Source organism: Paroedura picta, chromosome 6, assembly GCF_049243985.1.
Source record: "Paroedura picta isolate Pp20150507F chromosome 6, Ppicta_v3.0, whole genome shotgun sequence".
NCBI classification, from domain to species: domain Eukaryota; kingdom Metazoa; phylum Chordata; class Lepidosauria; order Squamata; family Gekkonidae; genus Paroedura; species Paroedura picta.
Window position 1 is genome coordinate 74,271,066 of NC_135374.1, and position 21,725 is coordinate 74,292,790.

Genomic DNA, 21,725 nt, shown 5'->3' on the forward strand with positions numbered 1-21,725 from the left:
TTGTCTTTGTCACATATTTATCACAGCTGTATGGAAGTGGAATGTACAAAGTTCTAACTAAAATCACCACTCTCTTGTATTTGGATGTAGTATGCTTTGTCCTGAGCTGTACTTCAGTATGTTACAAAGGTCTTAACATGCCCAGAATGAAAAATTCAGTGATTAAAATTCCTTTGTATCCAAATGAATCAGCTGTGACTAACATTATAAGTCAAATTCTCAGAAACTGTTCTGTCAGTGAGGTGTTCACAAGAAACACTTCCCTCAATTTAAATGTCATTCTTAGGAAGACACTTTAGGCATGCTGTCTTCCTAAATTCAGATTAGGCACCCAGAAAGTAAGGTACTCTGCCATCAGGTCATCATCCAGTAGAAATCCAAGAGATTAAAACAGCCTGCCAGTCCCTCAGTCATTGCTTAGCCCAGTGTTTACTGATACTACATATCCCATAATTAGCACTGGGAGACTGGCCAGTCCAAGGCTGGCTTCATGACATGTGAACTTACCTTTCTTCTTAGTAATATCAGCCAAACGCGACATGTTCATCAGGCCCCCTTAGAAGTGATCAGCACAGTGAAGAAAGGGACACGGATTCTTCAGTCTCACATTGACAATTCAGTAGTCTCCAAACAATTCCTGGTGTCCCCCCCTTTTCTTTTTTCTTTTTTGCTGCTGTACAAGCCCCATCCTGGACTGTTGGAAATGTCAATTTCAGGAAAAGTCACAGTTCTTTGTTACTCTGTGTTCTCTAATCCTCACATAAGAACAAAAACGCAATTTAATAATGGATATACATTTAAAGAGCTGGAGAACAAGAGGGAGCTGGAGTACTTTGCTGTACTGGCTTGCCCACCCTCTGCCATCCCGAGTGGGTTTGAGCCAACCTCCCTGCCAGCCTCAGAATGGGAAGGGGAGGGGTGTCAGGCACCCTGGTCTTCTTCCTTCCCCCCAAGGGAACATGTCCTTGCTCTCTTTCATTCTTTGGCCCTGTGTGCTCCACCCATATTTTCCTCCCTAGCCTCACTTGGAAGCCATAACCTTGGTTTCAGTCCCTGTACCTTGATTCCATTCAGAGTTAATCCCTGCTTCTTCCTGAAAGTGATAAAAGGAGGGTGAATATTGTCTCTTGGAACTGTCTGTCCTTTGCTCTTCTTCCTGAACTTTAAAGACATCGAGCCCAGCCTCCCTCCTCCATAGTCTGGCTGCAGGCCTTCGATCTTACAGACTGCCTGTCCAGGGTGTAAACTGCACAGAGCTTTTATTCCAACCCCAGATAGATTCAGTCCCTGCCCCCTACACAGAATGTGATTTCCGTTTGGATTTTGGGCGATTTAAATTTTCCTTCTGCAGCAAGAAGGATTGATCCGGAGTGACCCTACCTTTATTGTGTGATATCTTAGAGTGCTTTTAATCTTCATTATCCAGATTGGGAAAGAAAGCTCCGTGGTAGAGAACCTCTGATAGGTTACACCTGGTCATGTGACATGCTTGCCTTAAAGGAGAAGCCCCTAATTTCTCTCAACCTCTGTCAGTCCTGGATTTTTTCTCCCTTCTCTGCCTTTTTCGATCTTCTCCCCCCCCCCCCCAAGAAAAGAAAGAGGCTCCCTGCTTGGCTCCTCTCCCCCCACCCTTCAAGAAAAGAAAGAAAGAGGCTTGGCTCCCCCCCCCCCTTCTGAACTACCCTAACCACATGCAGAAGACTTTCCTGTTTCAATGGGGGGAGGGGAAGATCCGAGTTCAAAGCGATCTGAATTCAACAGGATTGACAATGGAATAAACAAAGTAAGTGCGGACTCTGCCCTGGTCTCCAGAGTAAAAGTAGTGTACTGGTTAAGTGTGGCAGTCTCTAATATGGAGAACTGGGTTTGATTCCTTCTGCAGAAGTTTGCTCAGTGACCTTAGGTCAATCACAGTTCTCTCAGAAATCTCAGCCCCACTTACCTCACAAGATGTCTGTTGTGGGACAGGAATGTGATTGTAAACCACTTTGAAATGCCTTAAGATAGAGAAAATCAAGATATAAAACCTCTTCTTCAGTGGTGATGGCCACTACCTGATTGAGGCCTGTTACTGCCTGCTCCACCAGGCTGGCCACTGCTCCTGGGTTCCCTGCTGCCTCCCTCTTTGGGTCAGGGTCCTCAGAGCACTGGGTTGTTCTTGGCTTGCCCAGTGGTGGAGGTATTAAGTTGGGGATGGGTGCCTCCTCTAGACATGCACTTAAACCAACTAACTGGTTTTGAAGTTCTAGAAAGTGAGATATCTACCAGATCCTTTTCATATGGGAGGCCCAGGGCAATTATCCCCCTGACCCAGCCCCCTTTCTTTAGAAGCTGGATGTCCTAGGAAACAAACAATAGATAAAAGTGTGCTCATTTTGGCACCCCCCCCCCCAGGACTTATGAGCCATCCAAGAGACTAGGAACTTAGTTTTCCTCTGGGTCAGCTAGCACCTGGTTGTACCTTTTTATTTCCTCTATTTTTATCTTTTCCAAAATTACCCTTCAGGAGCCTCACCTTTCTGCTTTGCACCATATTTTGCAATTTATTTTTACCCTTTTTTCATACAATGTAGGCCAATTTTGCTGTGGCAACAGAAGAAGGAAACGCCTTTACTTTTTCAGCATTCTGCTGTTGCTTGGAAACAGAGATTTTAAAAAAGGCTATGGAAGACATAATCGCAAGAGCTTTGTTTAGGCTGAGAAAATGGAGGAAATGGAATGAGTTGAAACCACTCAGGCATTATTTCAACTGTGTCTAGTTGGAAGCTGCATACAGATTATAAATTGTACCAACAATAGTGTTTGATGATTAGTGAGAATGGATTGAGTCCAGATTCAACCAGATATTCCTTTTCATTTGCCTTCCCTTCTTATTACCACTTCAGCATTTAGAGTGGCTCTGAAAAAAAGATTTCAAGTAGAGCTACAGAACTTTTAATTTAAATCACTGCTTTCTGTTTGCTCATTCAACAGCTGTCTCTAACACTCTGGGTAGCAAAGAAGTATTAATTTAGGAAGGGAGGTGGTCTCATTACACCATGAGATCAAGTCAGCTAATTAAAGTAATACACCATAGAATCACACTCACCACTCCACAAAGGAAAATATTTCTTGCCTGCTAAACAGCATAGAATGCAATCTTGCACAAGTACCATAGAAATCAACGTGTAATACTGCTAGCAATCCAGAATCAGGCAGTTCCCAATAATAGTCTGTGAATCTTACTTCTGCAAACTGTGCAGGATTTCTTCCCATCCTGGGATATGGAATGAAATATAGTTTGTCTCTCAAAAGTCTTTTCTCTGCTCACTGAAATGATGCAGTAACTGGTTTATTTTTAAGTTGCTCACTCTCCTTACCAAAGTGCTGAACTTTCCTATTTACCCAGAGGGATATTAACTGTATAATTCAGCAGCCATCCAACTAGCTTTGCTATTCTTCATGCTATATAAAGGCCACCAAGACTTGAAAAAAATACAACATGGGACATATATAATAACTGGGACAGTGGTGAGTAATGTGTCTATAAATGGATTTAGCTTCAGTGTAAACATCACATGGGCTCTGGCTTAGATTCTTGTCAAGTGAAAAACATTTTATGCATCTTTGGGCACATAGCACAAAAATTAGTCCTGCACTGGCAATATTAAAGGAACCCATATTCTAACCCAACAACATAATTTTGGTTAAAAGCTGTAAGTAAGATCTGCACAGGCAAAGTGCTTAAAAAATTTGAACCCTTTGTGTACCCGTATTATGGCACTCTTTAATTACATGACAACCGAACCAGCCAGCTATATAGGGTAAAGTAACTCTAGCTTTTGTGCCATGTTCTTAGTGTTTTCATTATTCATGGATTGTGAAATGTGATAGAAAACATTTCAGCCCATGTTCAGACTTGAAAAAAGCAATGCTTCATGAAATTCGTGTTTTTGTGCTTTAAAATTATCAGATTTTTGCCATAAGGGGTGAACTGCTTCTGTGCTATAGAACCATCTTTTTATCATAATGTTTCTTTTTCAAAATGCCATTCACTAATTAATCTACTTGACATTTGATGAGAGTTCATAATTGCCCAAAAGCTGAAGAGAGACATCATGACAGATTTCTGGTATGAGATTAACAGGAACAGAGAATGCACTGGAGCTGTGTAGAGCATCCAAAAACAAATGGTGCCCACGAATAATAATCCAGTAATCAGTCCTTTCTCTAATGCTTGTAACGTAGCCTTGTTCCGGTGGAAGTCAATAACAAAACTCATACTAACTAAAATAATGCACCAAGTTTAAATGTTTCTGGGAATGTCCACTAGAACTGGAGAGAGATTATAAAGACCAGGTATGGCTGAGCACCTGTGTGGCTGGGAGGAAACTGGTGACAGGGCTACAGCCGAACACACCACATTTATTAATATGCTCTTCTACATTCTGTTCTTTTCCCCAGTTACCAGCCATTCATTCATCTTTGTCAGAGCTTGAATTTTAAAACTGTTCTGTATTTGGGAGCCCAAGTCTGGCAAGCACAAAGGAAATTCATAACTGAGGGGAATGTCACTTGAATAAATGATCAGTTTGGGGTAGCAGGATGTAAAAAGCATCTTGAGTGCAAGATTATTCCATACATAGACTTTTATTCTCTTTACTAAGGGACAGGAATGTGGCTTCTTTCATTATTGCCCACATCTGAGTGGGCAAAGTGAAGAGAAAGAATCTTAAGCACTTCTCTGATTCTAGATTCATGAAAGAGCTGTACAAGTGTTCCAGGATTAGTTTATATCTGGGGCTCCCAGCATTTGAGCCTTTGGGCACCTTTGGAATTCTAACTTAGAATGGTATGTGTGCAGAAACAAAATGGATGGCACAGGAGGTGGAGCCAGCCACAAAATGGCTGCCTCAGCTTACTTTCAGTTAAACAGACTAAAGATCCTTGTGCAGAAGTGGAAGCTGATGCCAAAGCAATTTTTAAAAGTATCTGTACAATCTAATCTCCCATTGCCATGCCCTTTCCCCAAAAACGCTAGGCAGGCACTAGAAAAGGTATCAGCAGATCCATGGACATCAGGCTGGGGACTCTTGATTTATACTGTCAGCATAGGCAGCAGTGCATACAATACAAAGATGAACAGAAACATTTTCATATCCCGGTTATAAGCTTTTGTGTACACACACATTTCTTCAGAGAAACTGAAGCAGAAGTGATAAACCATTACAAATAGGTGATGGATGAGGAGTATGTTGCCAGAAATGGCCAATTAGAGTCAAGATGTACAAATAACAGTAGTAAATATAGCTGACTGAACGAAGGTGATTGGTAAGACCTGTGAATAGCAGCAAATTAGCTTAAAATGTAATAAAGGAGTTTACAAACAGATGCAAGAACTGAATAACATTAGCATGCATCATGAAATAAGAAAGCAATGTCTTTGTTAAGCCCTAGGGGTTCCATTGTTCTGAGTGTTGTAATAACTTGTAACTCAGTAATCTACCATTTTAGTTTGTTTCCAAAGTTCCTTTAAAATAAAACAGCTACTTTGAGGTCCCCCATTGAATGTCCTGGAAGGTCAAATGTTCTCCTACATGTTTTTCAGTTTTGTGATTCTTTCTGTCAGATTTGTGACCATTTATCACAAAGGATGTTCCATCTCTCTCAGCAATGTGCATTATGACTTATAGCACTTCTTGCTAGGGTCTCAGACTGGGATAAGGCTTTCTCAACACTCGTTATCTATGATCCTTTAACTATAGATGCCTAAGCCTAAGATCTTGACTAATAGCCAACAACATTTATTTATTATATTTATATAAAGCCCTCTCCTGAGAATCAGGGAATAGTACAGATAACTCAGTAGTTGTAAACAGTAACAATACAGTGATGACAACAGAATAGAATGATAGAAAAGTAGAACAATAGTGAGAAGAATAATTATTTCCCCAAAAACAGCATACTGATGGCCCCATGGGTTGGACAAATTGGCAGTGGTTTTCATGGAAGAAAGGCTTGGGAGCCAATGGAAGGTGATTTGTTCAGGTTGATCTCAACCAAATGCCTGGCGGAGGAGCTCCCTTTTGCAGGCCCTGTAGAATTTTCAAGTTCTGCTAGGGCCCTGATCTTCTCTGGGAGCTCGTTCCACCAGATTGGCACCAGGATGCAGAAAGCTCTGTCCCTGGTTGAGGTCAAGTGAGCTTCCGGGGCCAGGGGTCACCATGCAGTTGTAGGTAGCAGAGTGTAAAGCTTTTTGAGGGGTATAGGCAGAAAGGTGGTCCTCTCAGGTACACTGAGCCAGACTGCGTTTGGTACTAAAGGTGATTACCAGAAGTTTAAGCCTGATCCAGAATTCATCTGGAAGCCAGCATAGCTGTTGGAGAATGGGCTGAATGTGCGCCCTTCATGGTGTTGCTGTGAGGACCCTGGTCACTGAATTCTGGACTAGCTGTAGGATCAAGCTGTCTGGATCAAGGTTAAGGGCAAGCCTGTGTAGAGCAAATTGCAGAAGTCCAGTCTAGAGGTGACTGTCACATGGATCACTGTGGCTAGGTATTCTGAGGCCAAGTAAGGTCCTAGTAGTTTGGGGCCTGGCAAAGGTGACAGAATGCCAGCTGTGCTACTTTCATGACCTGAGGCTCCCCTGAGAGGAAGACATCAAGAATCATACCCGGGTTCCTGGTGGAGTGAGCCACTGATAGCTGCACTCCATCCAGGTTTCTTAGGAGCACTTCCTCACTTGGACCCTTCCTGCCCAACCACAGGACCTCTGTATTTGAAGGGTTGAGCTTCAGATAACTCTTCTTGAGTCAACTCGTCACTGCTTCCAGGCAGCTGGCCATCCATCAGGAGCAAGAGGTGGGTGTCATCAGCATATTGGTGACAACCCAGCCTAAACTTCTGCACCAGTTGAGCAAGAGAGTACGTAAAGATATTGAATAGGATTGGAGAGAGAACTGCTGAAGAAGAAGTTTGTTCTTATATGCTGCTTTTCTCTACCCGAAGGAGTCTCAAAGCAGCTTACATTTGCCTTCCCTTTCCTCTACGTGCAACAGACACCCTATGAGGTGCGCGAGGCTGAGAGAGCCCTGATATCACTGCTCAGTCAGGACAGCTTTATCAGCGTCCGAGCCCAAGGTCACCCAGCTGGTTGCATGTGGGGGAGTGCAGAATCGAACCCGGCATGCAGATTAGAAGTCCACACTCCTAACCACTACACCAAACTGGCTGAAGGACTCCACATGTAAGCTGGTGGCAGCTTATATATATAATATATATATTATATTCGCATTTCTATACCACCCCTCATGACAGATTGTCTCGGGACAGTTCAAAACATAAAACCAATAAAATCCAGCATAAAACCCTTAAACATGCAATAGCTAAAAATAGAAGCCAAAAGACAAGTGGCAGCATACTTTCTCCAACCCAATAACTAATCCAGTCAGGTCAGCATCAATGATCCGGGGGTGGATTATATACATGTGGGGAGAGGATCCACAGATGCCATCTCTGGTCACTGCTGTGTCCTCAACCAAATGCCTGTCAGAAGAGCTCCATATTACAGGCCTTATGGAACCTAGCAAGCTCTATCAGGGCCCTTAGCTCTTCCAGGAGCTCATTCCACCAGGTTGGGGCCAAGGCTGAAAAGGCCCTGGCCCTGATCAAGACCAGGCAAATGTCCTGGGAGCCCGGGACAACCAGCAAATTTGTATCCGCAGAGCACAGGGCTCTGCAGGGGGGGGGCATAAGCAGATAAGCAGTCAAGTGGGACCCAGGCTGTGTATAACCTGGAAAGTCAAAATCAGAACATTGAACTTGATACAGAAGCAGACTGGCAACCAATGCAGTTGTCGCAGCACTGGCTGGATATGAGCCCTCCAAGACTTCTTAACATATTAATGATCTAGATGAGGGGGTGGAGGGACTACTCATCAAGTTTGCAAATGACACCAAATTGGGAGGACTGGCAAATACTCTGGAAGATAGAGACAGAGTTCAACGAGATCTGAACACAATGGAAAAATGGGCAAATGAGAACAAGATGCAATTTAATAAAGATAAGTGTAAAGTTCTGCATCTGGGTCAGAAAAATGAAAAGCATGCCTACTGGATGGGGGAAACGCTTCTAGGTAACACTGTGTGTGAACGAGACCTTGGGGTACTTGTGGATTGTAAACTAAACATGATGCAGCGGTAAAAAAAAGGTGAATGCCATTTTGGGCTGTATCAACAGGGGCATCACATCAAAATCACAAGATGTCATAGTCCCATTGTATACGGCACTGGTCAGACCACACCTGGAGTACTGTATGCAGTTCTAGAGGCCTCACTTCAAGAAGGACATAGATAAAATCGAAAGGGTACAGAGGAGAGCGACGAGGATGATCTGGGGCCAAGGGACCAAGCCCTATGAAGATAGGTTGAGGGACTTGGGAATGTTCAGCCTGGAGAAAAGGAGGTTGAGAGGGGACATGATAGCCCTCTTTAAGTATTTGAAAAGTTGTCACTTGGAGGAGGGCAGGATGCTGTTTCTGTTGGCTGCAGAGGAGAGGACACACAGTAATGGGTTTAAACTTCAAGTACAACAATATAGGCTAGATATCAGGAAAAAAAAATTCACAGTCAGAGTAGTTCAGCAGTGGAATAGGCTGCCTAAGGAGGTGGTGAGCTCCCCCTCACTGGCAGTCTTCAAGCAAAGGTTGGATACACACTTTTCTTGTATGCTTTAGGATGGTTAGGGCTGATACTGCGTTGAGCAGGGGGTTGGACTAGATGGCCTGTATGGCCCCTTCCAACTCTATGATTCTTTGATTCTAAGATGTTCTAGTGAGGACTCTCGCAGCTGCATTTTGCACCAGATTGAGCAGGGAATTGGACTAGATGGACTGCATGGTGTCTTCAAACTCTATGATTCTATAACAAAAAACAAGAAATATATCTTAGTCTCAATACATACAGGTACCCTATGAATGTATCTATAAAACTATGCTTTGCACTGGCATATTTAATAGTTATTTGATTGATATAATGTCTGAGGAGGACCTCGTGTTCTTTAATACTAGCAGTACAACATTGAGCTGAGAGGAGCTGTGCACCTAAAACTGAGGACAAGGTTAGCTCTTGTCTGTATTGGTGTCATTTCATCCACCCACTGCTGCAAGGTTCTGCCTTCTCAATATTCAGGAGTGCTCATAATATCATTCGGGAAAGGAACAGCTAAGGAACCTTTTCAAATTAACTGCAGGGAGAATTTGTGTAGGCAGACTATAATTACTTAGATTGGAACACGTCTACTAGTTGTACTTCAAGTCCCTCCAGCAAACTTTAGAAACTGAATTCTTTATTTTGTTGCAAGAGACTGAATACAAGCTTCTTTGCATACAAGCTGATGGACATGTTTCAAAAACAGCCCTTAATATGAGATAACCAAAGCAGAAACTAATGATTCACGGCCTATGCAGATCTGCCTTGGCATGCTCAGAGAGCCATGGAAGGAAGAAAGAATCATCATGACTGGACACACATATCTAGTCTCCCCCGAAGGTCAGATCCCATTGCCTGGGGGAACTGCCTTCCTTTTTCCTCACAGGAGTCCTGTAAAATGGCAGGGAAAAGTCCTCGGAATGTTAAACTGGCAACCTTGAATATTCCTGGCAATTGGTTTCCTGACAAATCTTGAACAATAGGTAGAATCTAGTTTTACTATTCAAAAGGTCATGCTAGTAATGAAGTTGAACCTGTATTCTCCCTCCATTTACCTCTGTACTATTTCTTTTGGCATTTTAATCCAGGCTTTACTTTGATAATGAAAATAAGCCGGACTGAAAGAAATTAGCTGAAAGAACAAGGTAGAAAATTAAGGGAGAAGGGTTAAGAATCACATTCCTTGCCCCCATGCCCCTTTAGAAGATAAGATCTTGCCCTATAAAGAAAGGGCAGCCTGAATAGCCCACCCTGGGCTTATCAGAGCTTGGGTGCTAAGTAGGTTGGACCATAGCCACTATTAGAAGGGGAGCCCAACAAGGCATTGCTATGCAGAAGAGAGCAATGGCAACACCTCTGCTCAGCTCCTGCCTGGAACACCTCAGGGACAGGGCTGCCGTGAGTTGGCTGCTACTTGTCAGCACATGCTTCTCTCTTCTATACAGGAATGATATACAATAAAGAAACATGGTTGCCTCTATCTTTTGTAGCCCTCACAGAATCACTGCAGCCAATCCACTAAAGGCATAAGTTTTGCCTGCAAGATTTATTAGTTCAGATTCAGAGACAAGGACACATGCATTGGACTAATAGCTCTAGTGCAATGTGAAAAACGTGCAATGTGAAATACCCATTCCCATCCATACAAAGAGGCTGATGGATTGATCTTGTGAGTCTACATGATCAAGGGTTTGTTGGATTATGGATTATCTATATGCAGCAGCACCCTGTTCTGGCACAAGGCAAATCTCTTTTCTCTAGATCAGGGATTCCCAACCAGGGGCCCATGGACCCCTGGGCACCGGCAGAGCTTTGAAAAGGGTCCGCAGGAGTTCTGAAGTGGTGTAGTTTTTTGGGGGGGAGCGGGGGGAGGTCTGGGTTGTCTTCTCAGATCCTACTCTTCTTTCCAGTCTACATGGGGCAGAGCCACCATAGTAATAGTAAAGGTTGGGGGAGAAAGCAAAAGGAGGGCTAAGGGTGCAGGTAGTGATGTGACTCCTGGGGGTGTGGCAAGGTGACATAACTTCCAGGGCTCCATGAAATCTGTGAATTCTTGGGAAGAGTTTCATTACATGAATGTGAATTAGTGCAAAATAATGTGTTAATATCCTAATTTGCATATATTTTCTTCAAATACACACAGTTTGCTTTTTGTTTTGCAGGTCTACCAAGATAATAATGAAGACAGATCATTGAAACAATTTATATATTTATAAGATTTCAAATGTTCTAGGTATAAGATACTCTATAAATTATCTTCGCATATTTATATCAGCTTTCTTTTTATCTATTTTGCTTAATAAAAGCACATGGATGATATAAGCACAACAATATATGTCTACATGAGTTTGGTCATATCAGTAGAGAAAATGTAGTACAATTTTAAATTAGAACTGAAATAAATAATTTTCCAGAAAACAAGTATTCATTTCTTTTTTTCTGTTCCAAAGAATATGAGAATTGTATGAAAATGTAGATTGAATGCAGATGTAGAATTAATATCTATACACTATGGATACTACATGAAGACCCTTTGACTCGTAGCAAAGTTAAGCTGATGCTTAAATTTATGCTATTGTGCCCAGTATGTTTTATATATTCTTTAACAGTTGAAGAATCATTAAGACACTATGTAAAACAGCAAAGAACCTTGCAAGATTTTGCTGTTAAAATACAAAAGAAAAATTTCATTCATAATGTCCCAAATAGAATACAATCCAATTAATTGCCTACCTTTTGAGAATCTAAAATTTCTACTCCATAATCCAGGTAAGGCTTCCATTCCATATCACTTGCAAAATCAAGAACCACTCACACCCATTGAATAGGCATCTGAGCATGGATGTTGTGTAACCTTCAACCAGATTTGCATTGGGTTGTTGGATTAACTGCCTCCTGATTGATGACTGCCAAAATGCCAGTGCAGTGCTGTTGTTTAGAGTGTTGGGCTGGTATCTGGAAGATCCATGTTCAAATGGAAGCTTGTTGGGGGACCTTGGGCCAATCTCACAGCCTGACCAACCTCACAGAGTCATTGTGATGATGGAAATGAGAATGATATGAGCCTTTTGAGGGAGAAGTATGGAGTGTAAATTAATTTATCTACTTGTTGATACGTGTTTTTTCTAGGATAACTGTATTTAGGTTTTTCAAAGGGGGGGAATTAAGAAAGTGGAAGTAGAATATGTTAGGCCAGTGCAATTTTGTTTTTCATTTCATTTCAAATAATTTATTTTTATTACAATGTTTGTTAATGCTAATAATTGTTATTAGTACATTTTTGTTTTTATTGGTTTCAATAGAAAATACAATTTTGGCTTTCTATTTTTCCTCCAATGGTAATTTTTCATAATTGTTTCAGTGGTAAAGGAGAAAGTGTTCTATTTTTGCAGGTTGTTTAAGCCCACTTCTTCAAAGAAATAATCCCTGTCAGTTATTAGAGAGATAGGAGGGAAGGTTCCCGTTTTACAGGCACTCATATCAGGGAATTTAAAAATGCGTTGTTGGTAACTGAATGACTTCTGCGTGTCAGTTTCAGCTCTGTTGAGCTTTCCTGATGTCCCCTCCTTCTCAAGATTCAGTCGAAATTATCTTATTTGAATGGCTGATTGAAAACTCCTTGCTTAATCCAGGAATAACTGCCTCCTGATGAATTACTGCTTAAATGCTTCCTGTTTATGATAAAATCTCTTTTGATACAAATACATTCCCATATTCTCTAGTAACTGGCAGAAGTAGCTTTTGAGATATTAACAGAATCCAGCTGTGTTTTTTTGAAGGTTCATAAACTTTTGCTTTAATAGCCTGTGAGACAGGGTCAGTTTCTCTCATCTTTTTTTGCTGGGGTGATCCCTTCAGCAAGCAGTGCAATCCCTGGGGATTTCATTTGAATGAATGGAAAACACAGGTGATGTAGCTTGAAATATATTTTCCAGTGAAAACAATGGAAATGGAAACAAACGTTATTAACTGATTCAGTTTGATTTCCATTTAATTTTATTTCACAGTGAACTAAAATGAACAAGGCCTTTCCTCTTCATTTCCCCCCATTATTTCATTGTGACATGAATGAACATTCCTAAACATCCCTAACATTTATGAAAGATGCCATTACTTACTAGAAGAGCATGATTTATGGGTTCCAGGTGCAGTCTCTCACACTTCCAGTTAAAAGGACTTCAGATAGCAAAATTTTAGGAGAGGCCTCTGACCAAAGCCTTGGAAAGATACTGCCAGTTTAAGTAGACAGATCTAGGTAAAGGGACTCTGCTTCAGTATTTCAAGGGATGATAATATTAGCCTGCTTTGCAAGGCTGTTGTAAGGATTAGTATGATAATGAGTATGAAGTGCTTTGTATGCTGGTAATGTAATATATTGACACTGCAGCATTTCATGTTTATAAATAGATACTTTAAGGAATGTTATTTTTATGAGAAAAATTCTTTAGAATGAACAGAGAACTAAAATGATTTCTCGGCTATAGATGTGAGATGCCAGTTGTTGGTAAAATGGCAAAAAGGTAGCTTTGTAAATGGAACTACTACTACTACTACTACTACTACTACTACTACTACTACTACTACTACTACTACTACTACTACTACTACTACTACTACTACTACTACTACTACTGGGCCACTCCTGACATAGGCTTGGGGCAGCTAACATCAATAAAAATACATACATAAAGTAAATATGAAACATTTACAAACAGGTAAAAATTGTAAATTAAAAACTGAGTGCTCTGGTTCTGCCCCCATGAGTGAGAGTAATTATGGCATCAATTTTATATCCAGATTTTAGATCAGATGAATGGGGAAGTGGCGGGGGGGGGGCTGCCACTGCTCTTGGCATCACAAAGCTATAATACCTAAATATTTGTTTCTTCTTAAAGAATAATACAGACTTTGGAAAGCTCCATTGTTTCTCCAGGCCTACTTCATTACTTCCTCTTTGGCGAAGGAAACATCCCGTTGATTAATGCATCTAGAAGCTGTCTGGCATTGACCAGACTGCCTATCAGACAAAACAGTGTTGGTTTCCTTATTCAAAGATAATAAAGTCTTCTGCTTCAATATGCTTGCTATGTCTGCTTAGTGAAGACATCATCCTCAGCAACAGATTTAGTTGTTTGGGAGAAGTTGCTAATATCTTCCAGTCCTGGTCCTACTGCATAGATTATTGAAGGTTTTTGCTGTCAGATGTAACTGTTTTTTAAATTTTGTAATTCAATTTAAGTCTTGGAGAAAAAGGCAGACTATACATGATGTAATTTTTTAAGTCCTCTTTTTAAAAGATGGGATTTTGTCAAATGTATATATGAGACTTGCTTTTCTTATATTTACAAAGAGTTCAGTTTTTTAAACACACACACAGCACCCAGAAAAAAACAGGTTCATAATAAAGCCAAACTATCTCACCTGAAATACTGACAGCAATAAGCTTAAGAACAGTGCTAGTAAAAGTAGGTTACACATTATCATTCTTCCAGAGGTTTCTGTTTACCTTAGAACAGTAATGGAGCCAACTTCTAAGTGAAAACAACATCTTGAGCCTACAAGAAATCTGAATAAAACCAAATAAAAAGAAAATGTTATTTAAATATAGCATGCATGTCCATCAGCATTTACCACAAGTAGTTTATATTGTTCATTGTTTTAATAAATTTATTCTGCTGTAGTTTAATGTTTTTTAGGTATTTATTCTTTCACTGGTATTTCCACTCACCTTCTCTTCTAGTGTTCAAGGTTATTTAGAATAAATTGAAGCATGCTGTTACTTTTTTCTGTATCTAGCTCTGGCCTAGAGAATAATCTCTCTTGAGGTCATGTAACTCTTTGAAATGTCACACAACCGTACAAGCACATGTGACTTGGGAGTGGTACAAGCTGCCTGCATACCCAAATGATACACCAGTGACTCAGTCTCTAAATTGTGATACTATCATAGTATCCTCATTCTCCTTCCCACACTTTCACTGCAAGTACTGTGTAGACTAACACAATTTACCAACAATGCATTTGTGGTTCTTAACCAGATATAGGGTTAGAACTGGTAGCTTGAAGGTATCATGCACCACAGCCTGGTAAAAAAACATTTGGTATACATTTATAATTTGTTTTCCTGAAACATATGATTCTTTGGGATTTTTTTACTAGATTGTGTATAGTTTGAGAAAGGATTTTACACTATCTGAAACAAAAACTCCTGGCTTACTTGGAGGAAACTTTGGTGCTTGATCCATACTAGTCAGGCTTCCATCCTGGCTACAGGGTGTAGATGGTGTTGGTCACCTTGGTGGATGATCTCTGATGTGAGCTGGATCGGGGCAGAGCAGCCATACTTGTATTACTTTACTTCTCGGCCATGTTTTACATGGTCGGCCATGAGTTATTCGCTCACTGCCTTGCTGGGACCAGGATTCGGGGAACAGCCTTCCAATTACTGTGTTACTTCTCCTGGAACTGGTCAAACAGGGTGGCAGTGGGAGAGACTGTCACACCCTTATGGACTCCCTTGTGGGGTTCCACAGGCTGCGATACTCTCCCTGTTATTCAACATCATTATGAGCCCTCTAGGACAGCTGGTCCGGAGTTATGGGCTAGGTTGCCATCAATATGCAGATGACACGTAGCTCTATCTCCTCATTGACAGCCACCCGGACTTTCCCCTGGAAACATTTGCCAGATGTTTGGATGGTAGCTGGATGGTTAGAGCAGAGCTGCCTGAAACTCAGCCCCTCCAAGATGGGGGTCCTGTGGTTGAGCAGGAAAAGGGCAGGTCAGGAGGTGCATCTCCTCACCTTTGCTGGGGCTCAGCTCACCATCTCACCCATGACAAGGAATTTAGGGGTGATTCTGGATGCCTCTCTAGGTCACATGGGTAGAACGCACAGCATTTTACCATCTTCTCCAGGCATGGCTACTAGCACCTACCTGTCTCTGGATTGTTTCACCACAGTGATCCATGTGACAGTCACCTCTCAACTCAACTTCTGTAACTTACTCTACATTGGCCTTCCCTTGTCCCTGACTAGGAAACTCCAGCTGGTGCAGAATGCAGCTGCTAGGGTCCTCACTAGTTCATCTTGGAGGACTCATATCCAGTTTGTGCTGAGGCAGCTGCATTGGCTACTGGTTACGGCCTGGATCAGGTTCAAGGTTCTGGTTTTGATCTTTAAGGCCATTCTCAGCTTGGGCTCTGCCTATTTGATGGATCACTTGTCACCTTATGCCCCATGCAGGGCTCTTTGCTGTGTGGGTATTAATCTGTTAGTGGTTCCCGGGCCCAGAGAGATATGCCTGGTCTCGACCAGGGCCAGGGCTCTTTCAGTACTGGCTCTAACATAGTGGAATTAGCTCCCGGGAGAGCTGAGGGCCCTGACAGAGTGGTCAAAGTTCTTAAGGGCCTGTAAAAGGGAGCTCTTCCACCAGGTCCTTGGTTGAGGCCAGGTCTGTTAAGATCAATGGGCCCCTCTCAAGCTACGTCATTCCATCTGATGAACCCGTCCATGGATGGTTGTGGGAAGGTGGCAGGATTTCTTTTCTACCATCTTTTGACTTTTTGAGTTTTGACTTTGTGGTTTTAAAGGCTGGGGTTTTAATGGGGTTTTATGGGGTACTATTTTGTAATCCGCCTTGAGTACAAGAAGGAAGGTGGACTATAAATTGGATGGATGGATAGATCAATCAGATGCCTGGTCAGCTCAAATGTTGGGGATAAATAGCTACCTTCAGGTAATAAATAATGTATAAATGTAAGCAAGATGACACAGGAGACTTATTGTACTATATGGACCTCATGGCAATAATGTTACATGTAGAATTCTGCAAGAAACAAGTGACTGACTGAATCCCTTGAAATCAGACACATTTCTTCTTCATGGAAATTATGGCATAAGTCTAGCAAATAAGATGCATAAAGCTATTTCAGTCCACATGCATAGGCTCTCTATGGGACTGCCTGTCTCCCCATGCTGTGCTATGACAAATTGACTTATGTATTGTCTGTTGTAGCTCCCACCTTGTGGAATGGCCTGCCTGAGGAAGCCAGAAAAACTTCCAAATCTCCTGGAAGATCCTGCAAACTGAACTGGTCTAGGGGACTTTGCTTTGCAAGTAATAGGGTCACACTGTACAAACTGGTTCACAAACTTATACCTGATTAGCATGGATAGTTGGATCTTATTGTGTAATCTCCATGTTGCTTAATGTGTCATGTTAATTCACTATGCTTCACTAATTAACTAATACACTACACTTCAGTTCTTTCTGGTGATTCCAGACTTCTACAATCCTAATGCATTTAATGTCCCATTTTGTTGATCTCACTGATTCAACAAGTGTAATCTGTCTTGAGACACTGTGAGAATGACAAGCTGTAAGTAATGCAAATAAAAACATAATAAATTATATGATTTTTAAAACTACAGTTCAATGTTGTATTGATTGATGTGTCTGTCTATTCCTCCCCCCCCCCTTAGTCAAAGAGCTCAGAGTTCTCACCTTCCCTTTGCAAAAGGGTTCAATATCCTGACAAGACAGCATTCACCCAAATCTGACTGTGGTGCTTGGAAACAGTTCAGAAAGGAACTTGGCACCGCTGATTTCATTCCCTTCTCAAATGAATTCCTGTGCTTGTACACAGCTCATGAATCCTCTTGGATCTGTCCTGATTTGCAGTGATCATGTCCTTGATAACCCCAAAGCTCGCTATAGACAAGTCTTCTTTCCTCTTGTGTGCCTCTAAACTCTGGCACATATATTCTATAATAATCGGTTTGGGACACATGGTTTGTTCAGTGACAGTTTTGCAAAAACTGCCATTTGACGTACAAAATGAATTGTGGCAAACCAGAAACAGAGGCTTAAAGACCCTTGCAGGTGTTAATACTTCTTTCCCCTTTATTAGAAGATGTAATTAGCCAGCTCTAGAAGACATGCTGAGGTCCCTTTGTGCTGCAGAGCTGTGTGGGAGAGGGCATTCTTTTTGGAAACCTTTCTTTAAAGTTTGAATTCAGCTAACTGAGTAGCAACCATTTTTAGTGAAATCAAAATGCAACTCTTTATAGTCCTAAGAGTAGAGCTCAGTCTCACAATTGCAATTCTTATACAAACTAGTTGCAAGGAATACCCAGGAGACTGTTTTCATTATCCGGGAGAGCCACCATTTCCTATTCCTGCAATCACAGCCACAATAGGTATACTATAATAGAAGAAAAACTGTTTTTTGTTGTTTTTTGCTGTCATGGTTATGAGGAGACAGAGCCACCACATCAATGGAACACACCACATAAAGCATGTCTAAAACCGCAATGCCATCTGCACATTGATTTCAGAAGACTTAGAAAGTTGCACCTTTACTTAGGGTGGCCCTGATGGTTACCCCTGCATGGGCTTGTGACCCAGGAATTATGAATGAGACTGTGTAATGTGACCTTGAGTATGCATCCCTAGAGAGCTGCCCTTTCATGTGTCCAGGGTAAGTCTTCATCATGGCAAAACATGTGCCAAGAAATCCCTTCAACTGGGAGAGATCAGATGCAAATAGATGTGAAGAGAACAGGTGCAGATCAGATCAGACAAGGTTCACCTGGGACATGAAGTTTCCATTGCCCTGTTTGGTCTATTCAGCACCTTGTCCATAGAGGATAGAAAGCTAGTCACTAAAATCTACACTGGTGGTAAGTATCTACAAAAGAAAAGTGACCCCCTTGGGCCTCTCTACTTTCACCCAAAACAACAACAAAACAAAATTAAAAAACAACAGCAGGAATAATAAAAACATAGCAACAGTCCTCTGAAGGTGGTTTAGAGGGAGTATTGATGCTTTTAAATTCCACAGGCCCCACGCTCAATGCAAAATGCACAGGCATTCTTAATATATTGGAATAAAATTTCCTTATACTACACCATTGTTTGTTCTTCATCTCTTTCTCAGATGTAAAGGGTGCAGCCCTTTGTTTTCTTCTCGCAAAAGATACTCTACATTAGCGATCCCCAACCTGTGGGCTGCGGACCACATGTGGTCCGTCGACTAATTGGAGGTGGGCCCCGAAGGACGCCTTCCCCCCCCCCGGCTCTCTACTTCATTCCCCCCCCGGCCCTTTACAACACACTTCGGGTGTCATTGTCTCCCATCACTCCCAGATGGGGCTATCTCGTTGCAGAGAAACAAGCTCAGGGTTCCCATTGATTTGTCATTGTCATGAGTTAAAATTTCCATGAAAATAAAATGTTCCTTATGTTCATTGTTGTGGCGTGTCTGTATCTTATTTTGAAGGTATGTTTAAACATTATCATAGCGATCAGAGAGCGTTAGGGCAGTGGTTGAGAGTAAAGGAGTAAACTACCCCCCCCACCGGGCCTCAGTAAAATTGTCAAGCGTTGAGTGGTCCCCGGTGATAAAAAGGTTGGGGACCACTGCTCTACATGATTAGTAATATTTTGCTCCACTCAAGGAATAAAATCAGTTTCCGAGGCTAACTGGTCTAATCAAAGGATTCATTAAGTGACAAAATGAAGGCTTCTTCTTCTCTGTGGTGCCTGAGCTTGGACTTCTTTGGTGGCCATCTGCCATCCAAACACTAACCAGGATTGATCCTGCTTAGCAGCCAAAAACTCATGAGATCAGGTCAGGAATATAATTCCACTACCACCCCAGAAAGGAAAGCACCTGGTATTTTCTAACACCTTAAAGACCCTAGGAGAATAATCTTGGCTCAGATAGAAAAGTACTCACTTGACATGCAAAATGTCCTGGGTTCAGACCCTAACAACTCTGATTAAAAGCTGTTTGATTACTGGTTCTAGGAAATACCATTCTGTGCCCAAGTACCAAGTATAATGACCACTGAACTAGGTGGAGCCATGTTTGACTCCAGTTGGACCTCTGCTTCCATACTTTAGACTCCTGTGTTTGCACAGCGACTATCTGATCTATGCATCATAAAAGCAGATCATATAGATCGTATTGCTGGGACTCCTGACTCCTCTTCACCTATAGTTTTGAATATCTTCATAAGATTAATCATTGACCAAAGCAGAATTCTAGGGTGGCAATTGTTCCACACTGTTATAATTAAACAATGTGTGCAAATCAAATATGCATACTATGCTACACAGGGAGGCTGAGTTTTCTGATCAAGACAACATTAAATAAAGACACTACAGAAGTGCCGAGAGCCACACCACATCAAAATTTTCTGTTCCTGTTCCTATCATTAAGTTAGAGGGGAAAAATAACTTTTAAAGCAATAAAACTGGAAATTAAATAACGCATTGGTAGCATTTCTCCTTTAAAATGTTCTCAAAAATGACCATTCAGGCATACACAGAGATCACACACACATATGGTGGTCTGAATTGTGGCTCTCATTTCTATACAACCCTACAAGAAAAAAGGCTACTGAAGGTGGTAAATAACAAGATACAATTAGTATTAATAAGAATGTGATCTGTCTGTTGGGAAACTCCATTGAAATAGGAATTTAAAAGTTTGCATATAGCTTATACATACTAGTTCTTATAAAGAAAGGTCTAGAGGAAGATGATCCCCCAGCTCACACAGACAGGCAGGCAGCTTTTTTTTTTCCTTTTTGGATCTGAGGTCATATCATACATCCATGCTGGCATTTGGGACATTCTCAAGAAGCCATCACAAATTCCCACAACAAAAGCCATTTGTTGTCCTTTTTGTTGGTTCTAGTAAGAGGCACTATACCGCTTTTGTTTTTCAGTTACAGCAAGCCATTCTGTGATTAATCCTAAAAACCCAGTGGTTAATCAGAAAAGAATCAGTACATAGTATACAGGGGAGATTATAATATTGAGCTCTGCACTTGTCTTTTAAAGTGATACTGCCCACCAACAGTTTTTCCACTCAGTTTGCATGAACATTTGTTTCTGCTTGAGAAACAAAATACTCTGCAACTAATTGGCCTTTCCCTGGTATACCATGATGGGCCAATGCACAAAAAAAGCCTGCATTAGAAAAGCTTTGCACATTTCTTAGTACATGATGAACATTTTATAATTTAGGGTACATCAAAACAAATAGGAAAGACAAAGTTTCCCGAATAATCAGCTGGGAAACTTTGTAAGCTAACAGCAGCATAAAGAGTAAATCTATCGTATTTTATCCTGCCTATATTCAGAATTGCTCAAGTTGACATAGGTGGTTTTCCTCTATTGGATCCTTACAACAACTCAGCAATGTAGATTAGGCTGACAGAATAATTGATCTAAAGTCACTTCATCTCCACAGCTCTACCCTCTAACCACCGATAACATAAGTAAGTACAATGATTTTTTTACTTGTAGCGTTAACAAAAGTTGAAACTTACCAGGAAGACAGAGAGGGGTCTTTCCTCAACTGTCTTTTTGACCTCTGGAAGAGAAGACCGCCCCATGACTTCAGTAGCTTCATCAAAGGAGCATCAATCAATATCCACCAGTGCTCAGAAGCAAATCACCAGTGTGTCCATGTCCATCTGGCTACACTTGTCCCTTCAGGGAACTGGATATTCAAAGTCCCAGATGACAATTACTGAGAATCTCTCTATAATTGTATTTAATTTAGCTCTATCCACTTTTCCATGCCAAATCCCTTTGTGACAGGCTGGCCAAGGAAGTTTAAGCTTAACAGTTACTAACTTGGCACTCGCTTATCAGGCCAGCATCCCACAACAACAAACTTTATGTGACATAACTTGGAGTTCTATTTTTGTCACTTCTCTTCAGAAATATGATTTCCAGCCAGGTCATTCAATGTCACATACTTTGTCTCACACTCCTTGTAAAGCTACAACTTTACCCTCCCCCACTCATGTCAGTTCAGCATTTGGGCAGCTATGACAAGGCAGCTTGTGTTTGCATTCTATTCTGGTCACTGTGAGTTAATGGGATATCATATAAACCAAAGGGCTCCAAAATGCATGTCAAATTATTCCAGTGTCCAATCCTCATATTTTGCTAGTCTTTCTGCTTTCAGGTTAAAGACTTGTGTGCTCAGGACGTTCCTCTAGCTCTAATCAGTA

General features: G+C 41.4%; 1 protein-coding gene and 1 long non-coding RNA gene across 7 annotated transcripts in view; one reads left to right on the forward strand and one right to left on the reverse strand.

The window, feature by feature from the left end:
- SMPX (small muscle protein X-linked) overlaps window positions 1–21,725 on the forward strand; it is a 107,591-nt gene that overhangs the window by 24,562 nt on the left and 61,304 nt on the right. For 3 of the 5 annotated variants that reach the window (XM_077343060.1, XM_077343064.1, XM_077343065.1), the window contains exon 5: window positions 10,851–11,109. The exons of 1 other annotated variant lie outside the window; for it this stretch is intronic. The gene's annotated coding sequence lies outside the window, so the exon portion shown is untranslated. Of the gene's footprint in view, window positions 1–10,850; window positions 11,110–16,704; window positions 17,058–21,725 lie in introns of those variants that run through there. One more of the 5 variants, XM_077343063.1, reaches the window with a different exon arrangement.
- On the reverse strand, window positions 4,567–21,675 carry LOC143840075 (uncharacterized). Of its 2 annotated transcripts, XR_013232006.1 has the most exons (4): window positions 21,033–21,675; window positions 14,195–14,254; window positions 9,744–9,820; window positions 4,650–8,898 (listed from the first exon to the last, which is right to left on the reverse strand). It is a non-coding gene; the product is annotated as an uncharacterized LOC143840075 (long non-coding RNA). The 2 variants fall into 2 exon arrangements; XR_013232007.1 differs by lacking the exons at window positions 9,744–9,820; window positions 21,033–21,675 and having other exon boundaries at window positions 4,567–8,898; window positions 14,195–14,360.